The sequence below is a fragment of the Nothobranchius furzeri genome, chromosome 7, assembly GCF_043380555.1.
Source record: "Nothobranchius furzeri strain GRZ-AD chromosome 7, NfurGRZ-RIMD1, whole genome shotgun sequence".
NCBI lineage: Eukaryota > Metazoa > Chordata > Actinopteri > Cyprinodontiformes > Nothobranchiidae > Nothobranchius > Nothobranchius furzeri.
The window spans coordinates 70781530-70796529 of record NC_091747.1 but is presented as its reverse complement, the minus strand read 5'-3'; the positions used below and the strand labels follow the sequence as shown (position 1 = coordinate 70796529).

Here is a 15000-nt window from a genome sequence, read left to right as displayed (position 1 = left end):
ATCGTATCTGGAGAAACTGGGTTCTTAGTGGGATTGAATTGGTCTGCTATAAACTATAAGTGAGGGTTTCTAAAACCACATCAGACGCAATCTGTCGTGTCTACGTACCCTCTCGAAGACCCTCGTGGTAGATCCGGAATGTGTTGAAGTCCGTGGACCCCAAAGGTACCACAGCCCGTAGGAGAAACCGCAGCACCACTAGACCGGTCTTAGAGTTGTCTCCAGGTCACGACAGGTAGTTATTTGCATCTATGGAAGGACTCTTAAGGAGTTGGAGCTGGGTCAGCTTTATTCTGAAGGAACCATTTGTGGTCAGCTGTAGTGTGCAACAGGTTTTGACAGCTTGTCAAAAGATGCGATGGGAGAAGAGTTTTCCTCCGATGGCCAGTCCAGAGTTAGGCTCAACTGAATCACAAGGAAGTGATTCTGTTTTAATAATGGCCATGTTTTGACTTACTGACAAATCAGAATCTTACAAGTAAATGGGTTTTGCCAACAAACCTCAGAAACCACACCTTGCTGAGATACACGAGCTCTGATTTGTGGAACAGAAAGCAATGAGTCATGAGATTAGTTTAACCTTGTCATCGTCACGTGTCTGACTGTGTCAGCTGTCAGTAGATAAGTGATTCACTTGTTAAATCAAACTTTACTGATCACAACGTAATAATATTCATTTCAACTTCAGTAATTTAAGCACAGATTAATCAAAACATTGTTATTATCCTTCTGCCATTATTATTCGTTCAACCATATGATTATTTACGTATTCCATCGCATCATTCAGTATTCGTTATTATAACGGTTCATTCTTATTAAAGTTCTTTCTTCTTGTTCTGTGAAGCAAAGCAGATAAAGATAAGAGGAAACTTGAGAGGGGCCTTGGTCAAGCAACAGCATCTTTCTTGCAAATTACCCCCAAATTCCACTACCTCCGGTCCGCCCCCGCCTTCTGCAGCCGCTCGCTTCCAAACTCAATTTTTACTGGTACCCGCTCTACAACGGCTCCGCTCCGGTGTGGAGACCGGAGGTGCGTAAACAAGCATGCGCGGGATTTTCGAGATCTTGTGATACAGTCCGAGCAATAAACGCGGAAGTTAGATCCAAACACCCGTTGTGTGGGAGAAGCATCGAAATGAACTGTTTAATCTGCCCATCATTTGTGTTGAGAGATCAGCAGTGTTTGGATCAACAAAGGGTGACTACTTTGATAGTGGAAACTGTATTTATGGCTTAATTTTGTGCATTTAAACTTCAGCCGCCATTGATAGTTGTTAAAAGTTGTTAAACCTGTGCATATGGAACAAAAAACGCCTTTTGTTTATCGATTTATTGTGAAAAACGGAAATTGTGCTTGCTCCCTTTCCTGTTGGGCGGTTGTGATTCCTGTCCATTGACTGCGGAGGTGCTCTGGCGTCCGGCAAAAATAGGATAGATTCTACTTTTGCCGGATGCCGGAACAGAGGGCGGCGCACTGCACCACACTGCCGCAGCATGGCCACAGTAGTGGAATTGCTCTGATTGACTACAACGGGACCGATTTTGCTGCGGAGTTCGTGCCGGAGCGGAGCGGAGGTAGTGGAATTTGGGGGTTAAAGGTTCCAGTTAAGACATATGTCTCCATATGACCCGATACTGGAGAGGTCAACTGTAGATGACAACTGACCATTTCTGGACGCTACATCTGTCCACTGCTGCTGTCACCCCGGTCCTCCTCAGTCGATCTGACAGCTGGATTCTTTATTGAAGGAATGTCAGAACTAGGGATGGATTTGTCTGTTTATTAATTTAGTTGATCAACTTTGAAGTATAAATTAGGATTTAGCCCACAGTCTTGTGAATGAGGTGGGAAAAATTCCTCACTGACAACTTTGTTCTAACCTGGGTCGGCCTCCTAAATCTGTAAAAGCTGATCGTCAGGAACCAGCTTTCCTAATTTATTTCTCCTTAAACTTTCATGGTGAAGTGGACAGCTCCAGGCCACAAGGTGAACTCAAATGATGGATAGAAGAACAGCTTTACCTGTAGATCACTGGACCAATGTGTTTGGTGTCCACAAAGTGGAAACCGATCAGGCTCTGGCTACAGAATCAAAGGTCAACACGGATGTTCCCGGCTCTTCTGCTCACATCTTCTCTGCTCATCTTTCTGTTCTCTGTCTCTTTTCATACAGTTATCGATCATCTGTGCTCGCCCTGCCCTTTCATTTTGTGTTGCTGGTTTGACGTGAGCGTGCTCCACGCTCTCCGAACCCAAACCTGAGTTTAAGTCCCGCCTCCTGCTTTATCCACAGTTTATACTAATATCAAACTGGAAACGGGAGACTGTCAATAAGGCGAGACACAGATTTTTCTCCTCTACTTCGGACTGTCTCTCATGAGATGCGCACCCGAAGCACTGCAGCTAGACAGGAAGGAGCCAGTGGCTTTTCAAAATAAAGTCAAATTTAAACATTTCATGATATTTAAATTCATTTCAAATTACGATTATGGTTAGTATTGGTGCACAAATTAAGGCTATATATCTCATTGTTTTACTATAGTGTAACGGGTTAGGATTTGTCAGGGTTAGACTTTTATGTTGGAGGGGGTGTTCTTGGCCTGTTGTGTAGAGCTCCGGTTCGGTCGTGTAGAAAGAGAAAATAAGCTAGTTTGAACGGAGATCATTAACATTGTTTTAACTGGAGTTAAGACGTGGGTTGTGGCCAACAGTGACCCAGAATAAAGACCCCAAACAGAACAAACAAGTTGGAGTCATTACAAAATCTTTTAAAACATCAACAAAATGCATTCAATAGGTGTGGCGGCTTTTATTTTGCCATGGCAGTGTGACACAGTCGGTTAGTTTAGACTTTTATTTTGACTAATGTCTAGCAGGGAAAATTACGCATTTTGATGCCCATTCTGATTGGCTGGCGAGAAGCTACATTAACCTATGTATTATTTAGTCTAGCAACGCTCCATTGACGGCTCTCGGTTGTGGGGCGGGCTCTACCGTTGTCTTTCAAATGATCTCCGCATTCCACTGGACAATGAATGTGACATACTCTTGTTTCACTCTGTTGCATCATCCCACCCACCAGGCATATAGAGTGCCCTGATTGGCCCACAAAGCGGATAAAGCTCTGTGATTTGTTCACTAAGCAGATAGAGCACTATGATTGGCCCACCATTATGGACCAATCACAGCTCTTTATGTGTTTGAAACCCCTCTAGAGAGCTGTGATTGGCTAGCCAGAGTCCTGGTAGGAGCTGCGGAGGTTCCAATGGAGCATGCCTAGACCAAACTTTGAAAAGCAAGAATTTGGTCTAGTTCACTAGGCTAACATTAACCCCCACTAAGGCGTTTTTGTAGCCCAAGCAGAAACGCCCCGCGGCTGGCTGGGCCCCGCTCACTAGACCAGCCTACACTGGGTCTAAGTAATAAGAACAACCTAGCATGACATCACTGACTGGAGAATTCCTGTTTTGGGCCAGAACAGCCCTGGTGGTCCAGGTGTGACACCAACTGTGGAGATAACAGACGTGCTTCAGCTCTAGGTGTTGATGGAGGAGTTTGTGGGGTTGATTTCTCTGAGGCTACATGTTGTGTGATTGCTGTGTCGCTTCAGGCTATGACCTCACTTTGTCTGGGAGCTCATGTTTCAGCCCTTCTGTAGAAACAAGCTGACTGATGTCGGACTGTTCTCAATCCTCCACCGACACGTCTTTCCTCTTTTCATTTAGAAAAACATCCACACTCAGCCTGTTTATTCCTGCAGACTCGTTCATTTGGCATGCATGACCCCACTGCGCACCTTTAAAGGTCAAACTCACTCCGATTACATTCCTGAACATAAACTCCTATAAGTTAGTTGTAAGCTGCTTTTTTATGCACAGTTTTCCCAGATCAGTGTGTTTTAGTACAAGATCTAGATAGTTAGAATTATTCACATTATTAATGACTGCATCACAATGGCATGAGATGTATTTCTTTATTTACCATGTGTGGATTAGTGATTAGGATTCCTTACTGTGCTTGATTTATCACAGTTCTTGTTTTTAATACTGTGTTTTAGTCAAGTTAAGCCCAAAAATAAAATAGCTGTTGTAGTTTCTGAGCTCCTTTTATATTTTATGCTTGTAGGACAGATGCTGTTTAAAGAGCAAGTAACGTCTAAATTAACTTTTTTTTGCTGATGAACTGTATAAATGAGTGTCTAATAGTGTTTTAAATGTGTGTATTCATTATTTTAGCATTTTGGTGCATTTTCTTAAAAAATTAAAAATTCTGCCTAAATACCACAGTATAGCTCCACCTTCAGCTTAAAACATAGAATTTGACTCATTTTGAATAAATTTTAGCCAATGGCTAAAGAGTAAGATACTACGTAATCCAGTAGAGTACTACGTAGCAGCTCTGTGTCAACGTTATAAAAGCATCGGGAGTCTCGGCCACGCCTTGTGGCGAGTTGGGAGTTGGATTTGCATGAGAGTGTAGGAGGCTAGCCGTAGTTCAGCATTAGCATATAGCATTAGCATATCCTAGTCTTTAGCATAGCTTTTAGTGTTATACATACTTATTTAGTGTTAGCTTGGCTGTTGGATATTGTAGTTTAGTTACTGTTTGGCTGTTAGTGTAATTAGGAAAGTAGTTCGGGTTTAGTGCTCCATATCGTGTTAGCATGGTGAGATGGTGTAGTGTAGTATGGTTGCGGAGCTCTGTCGGGTTGCACTCCTTTCCGCTGGACTTAGAAATTAGGCGCCAGTGGTTGCGTGTCTGGAAAAGATTCAGCTCCCGCCTGGTGCTGTAGTTTGCAACCAGCATTTTACCCGCGATTCTGCACGTCTCCGTTCCAAGAGGGAGGCTGTGCCCACCGTGGCTCTTCCGCGATTTAGATGCAGCCCACCGACTCTGCTCCCCCACCATGACGGGCTACAGTCTGAGGTGAGTAAGCTAAATAAAAGTTTTAACATCTTCTAAAGACAATTTCCTACCTAAATGCAAAGTTTGAGAGACGTGGTTCACTCCATTTAGCTAATATCAGTCTGCACTGCCTTCGGGCTATTTTGTCAAGTTCACAAAATGTGGAACGGGATGTAAGGTTAGAATCAGCGGCGAATCGGAACATATCTCGAAGCCCTGGCCGACAAAACGGTCCACATGACTGTCAGGCTCAGAGAAAATTCGGGTTGTTTTTGTGTCAGTCGGTAATTCAGCAACAGTGACTCTAAACTGACGCAGCACTAGTTGACAGACATCATTACAGCGTGAAATCTAGCACAGCGTGACCCGGTTCCGTGAGGAATTCTGTTCAGGAGGTCGCATTTCAGGGTCTCCACATCATATGTGACTGACTTTTACTTTATAATAACATCACACACTAGGAATGTTATAAAGCGCCTATATGGGACAGTTTCTTTTGTATTTTATCTGACTTTATAAACATCAATGTGCTTCTATTTTTTTTTTCAGGCTAAATCTACCCAAGACACTGGCTGTCAGACTGATTTAGTAATCTGCAAGAATGCACTTGTCCAGGCTGACGTGGTGTTACCCGTAGCAAAGGTGAATTATTTTTAATAATCTTCTATGTAAACATTTTATTACCTTCTAGTTTTAATTTGTTTTACAGATTGTTACAAGTGATTTTATGCTCTTTTAAACATTTATAAATGTGCTGCTTCTTTGTTTTTATAGAGCTCACAGCCTCAGTGTCTTGTGACACAGGGACCATGACAGAAATTCATCTTCCAGAAGGTCCCAGAGCATCCACACCTCCTGAAAAGACCACGGTGTGAGGTGTCTGCTGTTGATTCCAGCTTCCACCTCAGTGACAGTGCAAGCTCAGTGAACTGTTCAAGGTAAAAAAAAATTAAAACATTTCTGAATTTTTAAGATATTAACAATTAAATAAGTATGTGATTACATCATGAAGGAGGCTACTGATTCTGGCCCTGTGACACTTGGTGGTCACCACCAGGTGGTGACGTGTGAGCTGATTCACCTGGTAAATAACTTTTAAATTAAATATTTTGTTTTTGCTATCAAAAGTAAATTAACTAATAACCTGCATTACTGCAGGACACTCAGCAAAATATGGACTCTACACCATGAGGCAGGCACACGTTAATACTCAATAAGAGCACATAAGGTAAGCAACACCACATATTATTTTTATTACTGTACACTGTCCTGGATTTGTTTTCTTTCTGCATGATTTGTTTTCTTTCTGCATCTCATCATTAGCCTGGCTGATCACCTGATAACTCCTGTCATCTGGTTATGACAGCATGAGGATGTCCTCACACACCTGTAACCTATCAGCTCATCAGGCAGAATAGAGAGAAGAGACAACACCACATCTCCTGTTCCTGGAAAGCCTTCAGCCATCCTTTGATGACTGAGAACCTCCATCAGCTCTGTCTCCTGTCTGCCTACAATTATTATAATAAATATTGTGTTTGACAAGTTTTTTGTGCTGCCAAATATCTCATTTTGATTCCAGTTTTGATATTTTAATGGATATTTATAAATTACATTAATTGAATTATCACATTGTCGCATGTTTAACTAGCTCTATTGTGATGAATTAAACTAGCACCTCACTGTTAAAAGCTCGTTTTAATTTCAAGCATGTTTAAGTATTTATGGACATGAACAAAAACAGGAAATATATAAATTGAGATTTATTTAATTAATATAACAAATAAGGGGGAAAGAGTCATTGAAAGGCACATTCTTCTGGAAGCTCCTGATCCCGACGACATCAGCAGGAGACCAGCTGCAGACACCAGAGGATCACCTGCAACCAAGAGCAGCTAGTATCAGTAAATAAATAATGAAATCAGGGCAGTTTTAATGGGCTGAACACATTACAGAATAATTTTCTCATGGGATATTTTCATAACTTTATGCAGCAGACTAGCTTGAGCCCAGATCTCCTGGAGAGCTGCTATCCAGCACGTTTCAGTGGATTTTCCTGCTTTAACAGGTTAGATAAGCTGTTAAGCAGCTCAGCTGTTTGTTGCTGATTAAAACCAGGTGTGTTGATGCAGATAAATCTCTAAAACATGCTGAATACTAGCTTTTTAGGGCCATGGAGACAAACCCTGCAGCTAATCCAATGCTATGGCTAACGGCTACTTACGTTCAGAGATGGGTCTGTTGGGTCGGTTCCAGTAATTTCAGGCAACTCACAAGCTCAAAACAATAAGGCTCATGTCCGCTTGTCTCCTCCAAATAGACTTGGTCCCTTTCTTCTCGAGTGTCTGGGTAAGGAGGGGGAGAAACGTCCTCCACTTCTAATGACTGCTCAGAGTGAAGGGAGCTAGCTTCGTCTAGTTAGCCGTCTCTTCGTCACTGCCACGGCTCCGTCCTCTCGGTCCTCCAGGCAACGCCTACTAATGTTGCAGTTTTCAAAATTGATACGTGGGTGGGGTAAGACTCTGAGGCACACTTGACATGCACTTTAAAGATGTATATCTTTAAACTAATCTAACCAAAAAGACTAGTACACACAAAAGACAAGATATCAGCAGAGCAAAGAGTGGAGTCACATACAAACTACTAGCGATGTGTATTGGTGAAATTCTGGCAATACGATATGCATCACGATACGGGGGAGACGATACGATATACCACGATATATTGCGATACATTCAGCCAGACAATAGTAGCAATGTTTTTAGACTGAATCTCTTGTAGGAAATTTCAATAAACTGCCCAAAATGATACTTAACATGTTTATCGTGATGTATCTGAACCATAATAAAGAGATTTACATTTCAATAGTGGAAGCAAAACCCACTGCACACTGCTGCCAACTAGAAGTCGGCTTTTTCAAATTCAATTCAATTCAAAAATACTTTATTAATCCCAGAGGGAAATTGATTAAATTTGAATTGCACCAAAGAAAATGAAATTACACAAATGTTTGCATGTGAATTCTTCCCAAAATTCGATACACAGCTTTTGAATATCGATATAATATTGCAGGAAACAATATCATGATATATTGCCATATCGATATTTTCTTACATCCCTACAAACTACCATGCAAACTCTGCAATTAAATATACATAGGAGAAACCGGACGCCAACTCAACACACGAAATGCAGAGCATAGAGAAGAGTGTGAGAGGGAAACGAGCTGAACACACACAAGAGCAGCAAAACAAGAAAGAGGAAGTACAATAAAGAAATTCGCTGTGACAGACCACTGCACAGGAGAAAGTCATACAACGAACTGGGCTGGAACACGGATCATAAACACAGAACAACAGAAATACAGAAGATGGATCAAAGAAGCTATAGAAATAAGGAGACGTGGACCCAGAATCATGAACATGGATGGTGGAGTCTACACATTAGATCGCTCATGCGACCTTGAGGGGGCAGGCGTTAAACGGTGACATCATCCTCTGCTGCCCGCAGATAAAGGGAGAAGGAAGTGATTCCACCGACATCGGCGGTTCTCTGAGGAAGGCTACGGCATTAGACGAAACTTGGCAGCTTAAAGGGTAAAAACAAATCTCTACTATGCTGCAAGCAAGCAATGACATTCGAAGGAATACACAGAACAAATGTACAAAAGATGTTCATAGAGGTACTTCAGTCCTTTATTTACAAGAATTATTTACTTGCATTCTCTTCTCCTTTCTCCGTATGGTGGACTGTCCCATTTCTGTAGCGATGAATACGTCACAATGTCCATTTCCAGTGTTGGGGAGAAATGGAATACATGTGCCATCAGTGTTGGGAGTAACGCGGTACAAAAGTAATTAATTACTGTAATGCATTGCTTTTTGCTGTAATGTAAGGCATTACAGGGAAAGAAATTGGTAATATTTACTCCGTACAATTGTCAGTAACGCGGTAATTACAACACATTTTTAAAGCCAGAATCAAGCTGCGTTTCTTAAAAATTCAAATTGCGGGAAACCCGAAAAAAGTTCCAGTATCTGCATATATTACGTCATTTATGGACTCAGCTTTGCGGGCAGAGAGGACGCCGCGGTAACGGCTCAGCTGCGTCCTGCACGCGGCCGCTGTAACATTCACAAAATCGCTCCACTAAAACAAAATAATTCACCTGCGATCGTTCATATCAGCGCATATTCTCTGGTATTCTGTACTTTTCTGCCGTGCTTTGCCTCAGCTGAGTTAATCTGGGCTCCGGTGATTTCAACTCATTGCTGCTGAAGCGCAGCGCATGTGAAGATCCCTTTGGCTGATTAGTTAGAAAGTAGGAAGTCTAGGAAACAGTTTTTTCTGGAAGACGGAGAAAACATGCAGCATGCAGGACGGTTAGAGAGAGAAAGGGCAGGAAATTATTCAAATAAAATCAAGAAAACAAAACAAAGTGCTTGAAAAGAAAAAAGTGGGTAGATTTATCCCCAATACACATTTTTACCAGTGAAAAGCAATAATATATAAGCATTTAATATTTATACAAGTGATAGAATCAGATCACCCCAGAAGTCAGTCCCACATCCAGGGCCGTATCAAGGCATTTGGGGACCAAGGCAAATAGGCTTGGAGCCCCCACCACCTCACTCGCTGCTCAGTTAATCTAAGATGGCAGCAATCTAAGAGTACAGATTGTTGTTGCATTTATTACATAAACAATCCTTCTAAAGATCTGTTTTTAACAGCAATCCTAGCTCAGACACCACATCACCTTCCACCGGATGTGTCATGAGTTCACCAGGCATCAGATTACCAAACTCATACTGAAGTAGTTTTGGTGAAAGCAACTTAGAGTAATGCAAAAGTAGTGTAATGCCTTACATTTTAAAATCAGTAATATTGTAATGTAATGAATTACTTTAAAATGAGGGTAACAAGTAATAAATAATGCATTACAGTTTTGAAGTAACTTGCCCAACACTGTGTGCCAAAATTGTGTATTTAGAATACATGTTACATGGTAAACATGGCATTTAGAAAACACTTACTTTTGTAATACCATTGGAATACTTGTGTATTTTCCTCTTTCCACCCGAAAGATGAATAAAAACATTTCGGGCAATGTGTGTCTCTGCTTTGTGTTTGCTGTCCCTAGCATGGTAGGCCAATTAGTCCGGCCATGGTTCATTGACGGCTCTCAGGCATAGGGCGGGATCTACGGTTGTCTTTCAAACTGTCTCCGTATGTATTTGAATAACAAACAATGTGATGTACTCACCGTTACGGAAGTCAGTCAACGCGACAGTCCGCCATACTCCCTCAAAGAAGATGCAAATGCGTCATTTTCTAAATAAACTTAAGGACCTCTATCTGCTCTTGAGTCAAAAAAAAAAACCAAGTGGAAACAGTCTAAAGTTTATGAAGTCGTTTTAAACTAGCCGTTTCCATCTTTGTATCAGTAACATCATGCCCACCAACAGAGTGCTGTGATTGGCTCACCAAACCAGTAGAGCACTATGATTGGACTGCCACGGATGTCAATCAACGAGGCTTTCCGCCCTCACATCGTGAAAGAACTACATAAAACATAAAAATCAAAATAATACTTTGTTTTTGCAAATAAACGCACTGTGAGTTGGTTAGAAGCTCCTGCAGAAAGGTTTCACTTTATCACAGAAACAAATAAATAATCGATTGACACTTTAATATAGCAACAAAAATAATTCAACTGTTTTGTTTATTTTTTCCTAGTCAGTACATAAAGTTTAGCGTTAATATGCCCTCTGTTTTCCTGCAGGAGTAGCTAGCAACGCATATTTAGAATGCAGTACCAGGAATAGCAAGACAGCTTATTTAACTTATGTAATGGAGTATGTTACAAAATACATTTTAAAGCATGTATTCAGTACCTAAATACATTTACAAAGTATTCTCCCCAACTCTGCCTAGTGTGTTCTGGTGCTGTCCAGTTGCCTGCAGAGACAGTTTGACAACTGTTGATTCCGCTGAGCTCATGGGTCATGGCCAGACAATAAAGTTACATATGATGGCTTGCCAGGTAGAAGATGAGATTGTGTTTCTAGCCAAAGGTTTTGTTGTGTCATTTATAAATCATTGTTGTACTTAGAAAAAAAGAAGAATGGCTGGAGCTAACTGGTTCTGAATATAGTTTAATAGGTGCAAACAAAAAGAACTGACGTTTGAACAAAAAAGGTCTTCTTCACTGAAGAAGACTATACACACACACATGTATATTACATATATATATATATATATATATATATATATATATATATATATAATGGCTGCACAATATATCGCAAATGTATCGTTATCGCGATATCAGCATGCGCAATATGCATATCGCAAAGAACAGATAATATCACAATGAATGGTCAGCTCAAATGTTTGCTGCACATAATGCATTCTGTCAATGAAACGGAAGCATTATGTTTTTTTAACAAATCAAATAGAGCTCTTCACCCGTTTGGCCAATTGGGTGGGTTCTCCTAGGTTAGATGCCCGCCCCCCGAGGCAGACGGCACTTAACTTTGATGGTTAGCAAACACCTGAGTTAGCTTTGTTCTGCTCTTTCTGCTGATTCTGCTTTTCCTGGGATCCACTGATTGCCTTTTCTTGTTCGTTTTATTTTTCACTTTCCTCACATCTTTTGCTTTTCTCATTTTTATGATTTTTTTAATTTCTTTGTTTCTGATTATTTTTGTTCCTGAGTTAAGTTTTTATTTATCGCAAGTAATATCGTCATCGCAATATTAATCATTGTTATTGAATATTGCCGGTTTTCCTAATATCGTGCAGCCCTAACACACACACACACACACACACACACACACACAAACACACACACACACACACACACACACACACACACACACACACACACACACACACACACACACACACACACACACACACACATATATATGTATATATATATATATATATATATATATATATATATATACATTATATACTCTATTAGATCTTTAAAAATCTGCACTTTGCTATTTGAAAAGATCCTATGTAGTATTATAGATTCATAAGCTGTAAATGTACTAGAAGTTATAACTAATATTCAGAGCTGTTTTAGTACCGTGATTGTTTCCTCTCTGAGACCGTGTTTGGCTTTCAGAGAGCCTTCCCGTCCTTTACCCTCTGTGTCGTCTTACAGGCCCAAAGTGCTGAAGTAGCCTTGGACAAAACCACAACATGTAAACAAGAAACTAGAAGAAAGTAATACCATTTCATCAGCCTCTCCTTGCTTTATTATATTGAGTTTAGCAGGAATGTTTTAGTGAGTCCTGGAGTGTTTTCACACAGGAGTGAATTACATTCCCTTCAGCTGCTCTTTGGCTGTATTCAGTGAGCATATACTAGGCAGATGCTGCGTTTATGATCCTCTGATGGAGGCTAATGTCATATTGGTGGAGTTTGTCCCAGTGATGGTAAAACTTAGATGCATTTTTGATGTGAGCAGAGAGCTTCTGCAGTTCCTTTTATGTTACCATCCCTACAAGAACAAGCTTTAAATGGTGCTTTTTGTGCTGGTGAAGATATTAAAATAAAGAAAATATTAGCTAATTCTACACTTTTATGAACAGTATTATTCATGCTTGAGTCATGAGGGATGCAAAACTCCATTCCAAACAAACTGCTTTGGTTTTTTTCTTAATTTGATTGTCAGTTTACCGCCAATAAAAATGTTTATTTTGTTAACATAATGGTCACGAACCCCTCACAAGTTTTTCTGATTATTTTTGCATTTATGGACCCATGGAAACGGAATTGAGAAGGATTCCAAACAATCCTGGAACAGCGACACTCTCTCGGGGAACTTCAGAAACATTTCAAAGCAATTGCGGAACTCTGCTGCAAAAGCTGTTCGGTCGAACAGTTGCAGTCCAGTGAAAACGGACTTATTGATGCACTGGTTTTAAACCGCTGCACAGTACTGAGACAGCTTTGCTGAAGGTCTTGAACGACATTCTTCTTGCAAACCAATGGCAGCAGGCTTGTGCTGCTTGTTTTATTGGATCAGACTGCTACCACTGACATGGTGGACAACAGCGTGTTGCATCTTCGTGAGCAGTATGTTGGAATTACTGGCCTGGCTTTAAAATGTTTTTGGTCCTATCATTCAAAATGAATGGTGTGTGTACAGGTGGTTTCTCTTCTGATTTCTCCCATCTCCCCAGGGTGTTCCGCAGGGCTCGAAATAGGGACCCCTGCTGTTTTTTCTGTACATTCTGCCATTGGATGATATACCATACAGAAGCATGATATTGCTTTTCACCTGTGTGCTGGCGACTGTAGGCTGTATTTTCTTTTGGATGAGTCCGGTGTTCAACCAATCGCAAAGTTTTTCGATGGTTTGGCTGAAGTCAACTTTCTGTGTATAAGCGAACGCAATATGGAAGCACTGCTCTTTGATCCCAATCATTACACTGATGCCTCTATGGTTAATTTTGGTGAGTTAAATCCCAATGTAACATATATGTATATGAATTACCTAATTGACCCTTATTGTAATGTAGAATGAAAGACTAGAACGATCAGGAGACTAAATTCCCTCAGGGAGGCTTTACACTGAGTTGTGCTTAAAAAACCAAGAGAACAAGACTTGCTGTGCAACCATATGTGTTGTATTAGTTCCCTTGTTATTTACAATATTTACAGCAGTGCACTTTCAAAGATCAATAAGTTAGTTGAAACATAGAGTCTTAAGCTTGTACTCATCTGTCCAAGAAGGTTATTCCCGATTTCAGACATTGCCCGTTACTGAGTCCATTAGATACGAAGGAGTCCAAAAGATCAAACCGGTTCTGTGTGAAGTCTCCAAAGCGTTTAGCTTGTACCAACAGCAACTCCTACCACACCAGCAGAAAATGATTAGGTTCTCTAGGCCTGGGCTCAGCCTAGTGGTAGCTCACCATCAAGTGGAAAAGGAACAGTATCGGGTCATCTAATCAATGATCGCAGCCAAAAGACCTGGCCTGCATAAACAGGACCACATATTAACATTCATGGTACCCTTTAACCTTTCCATACATAAATCTACGTTGTCAAATACATTCTAATCTAATTCTAACAAATCCACATGTACATGATTAACTTTGCCTTCCTTAACTGGTTAGGCAAAACAATCCACAATCAAAAGTGATAAGATAAATGAAACAAGAAAAATAAAATAAAAATGAAGCAAGAGCTCTTATTCAAACAATTGAGCCAGAAAAAAGTAGTAACCCAACAGCACTCTTTGTTAGCCAGCTTTAGCTTGTGGCTAACAGCTAAACAGCTATTCACCAGTTCCCAGGTTACAATCACATACAAATCATGAGTCTCTCCAAAGCACATCCACAAGCTGCAGAACATTTCAGCATATGAGATGGCAACGAGGGAAAAGAATGACACTCAAATACAAAAGGCGAAAACAAGAGAATTACCTGCAGCAACCGTGAGCTTCTTTGTTCACACAGGCTTTTCAAACATTTGAGTCCTCCACCCTTTTATACTCCCTGAACTCTCCCGGGATTTCCAGGAAATCCCGGGAGAGTTCACAAAGTCATGAAAGTTTTCCCGGCCTGACACAAGGAGTAAAATTAACTGGGAAAAACTACCCAGAGCAACTATAAAAAATGTCAAAATAACCATGGGCTACACCAACGTGAGTGATTCAGATGTCAATTTAGGGGTGAAAATCAACAGTGCCTTTTGCTTTAGAGGTCACATAAATGGAGTCATGACATCTTCCTTTTATCATCTGAGACACTTGGCTAAGGTTAAATCATGCTTGTCTGGATGCAACCTTGAAATCGTGCTTGTGCTCATAACTTTGCGCCTGATCTCCTGTAACTCTGTCCTATACAGAGTGAGTCACAGCGCCTTAGCTCACCTCCAGCTAGTCCAGAAGGCTGCGAGGAGATTATTGGATGTTTTTTAAATTATTGAATGGTTTGGCTCCAGTGTACCTGGCTAACATGCGGCTTTATGTTTCGCCTCTGGCGCTTCAACCTGAAAATCTGTTGTTTCTCTTGGTCCCCAGGACACAGCTGAAGGTGAGTGTGGGCAGAGCTTTTTCTGTGGCTGCAC

The 15000-nt window shown here is 40.8% G+C and overlaps 1 protein-coding gene and 2 long non-coding RNA genes across 7 annotated transcripts in view; 2 read left to right on the top strand and 1 right to left on the bottom strand.

Moving 5' to 3' along the window:
• Positions 1–15000, top strand: part of rhbdl3 (rhomboid, veinlet-like 3 (Drosophila)) — a 109469-nt gene that overhangs the window by 21373 nt on the left and 73096 nt on the right. The gene's annotated exons all lie outside the window — the stretch shown is intronic.
• Positions 4159–7135, top strand: LOC139070779 (uncharacterized). Of its 2 annotated transcripts, none has more exons than XR_011521235.1 (4): positions 4159–4926; positions 5455–5547; positions 5680–6133; positions 6229–7135. It is a non-coding gene; the product is annotated as an uncharacterized lncRNA (long non-coding RNA). The 2 variants fall into 2 exon arrangements; XR_011521236.1 differs by having other exon boundaries at positions 6272–6286.
• On the bottom strand, positions 6654–8533 carry LOC139070780 (uncharacterized). Its single transcript, XR_011521237.1, has 2 exons — positions 7130–8533; positions 6654–6784 (listed from the first exon to the last, which is right to left on the bottom strand). It is a non-coding gene; the product is annotated as an uncharacterized lncRNA (long non-coding RNA).